Genomic DNA, 777 nt, shown 5'->3' on the forward strand with positions numbered 1-777 from the left:
GAACAGTCCCCGGTTTTGGTGACCTGTTCCCGGAAATGTCCCCGGTTTTCACTGTGACTGACAGACCCGAAACTGGAATGAAAGAAAGAAAACACGGACCCAACTGGGCTAACTGGCTCCGTTAGCCTACAAGCTAGCACTCCGAGTGCTAGCTTGTATGCTAACAGATCCAGTTAGTAGCTGTTTTAAGTGAGTGAGTGAAACCATAGACAGTTAAAGAAGTGGACCAGCAGGTCCCGTGGCTCTGGACGGAGACCAGTGGAGTCTATTAGAAGCTCTTTCCCGGTTATGCTGAGCGTTACTGCGCAGACTCCAACTGAGCTTAAAGACGTAGATGTGACGTGAGCAACCTGTCTGCTAACTAACATGCTAGTTAACATTAACATAGACACAGGCTAATTACTGCTAACTAACACGCTAGTTAACATTAACATAGACACAGGCTAATTACTGCTAACTAACATGCTAGTTAACATTAACATAGACACAGGCTAATTACTGCTAACTAACATGCTAGTTAACATTAACATAGACACAGGCTAATTACTGCTAACTAACATGCTAGTTAACATTAACATAGACACAGGCTAATTACTGCTAACTAACATGCTAGTTAACATTAACATAGACACAGGCTAATTACTGCTAACTAACATGCTAGTTAACATTAACATAGACCCAGGCTAATTACCGCTAACTAACATGCTAGTTAACATTAACATAGGCACAGGCTAATTCCTGCTAACTAACATGCTAGTTAACATTAACATAGACACA

This window comes from Etheostoma cragini, chromosome 19 (genome assembly GCF_013103735.1).
Source record: "Etheostoma cragini isolate CJK2018 chromosome 19, CSU_Ecrag_1.0, whole genome shotgun sequence".
NCBI lineage: Eukaryota > Metazoa > Chordata > Actinopteri > Perciformes > Percidae > Etheostoma > Etheostoma cragini.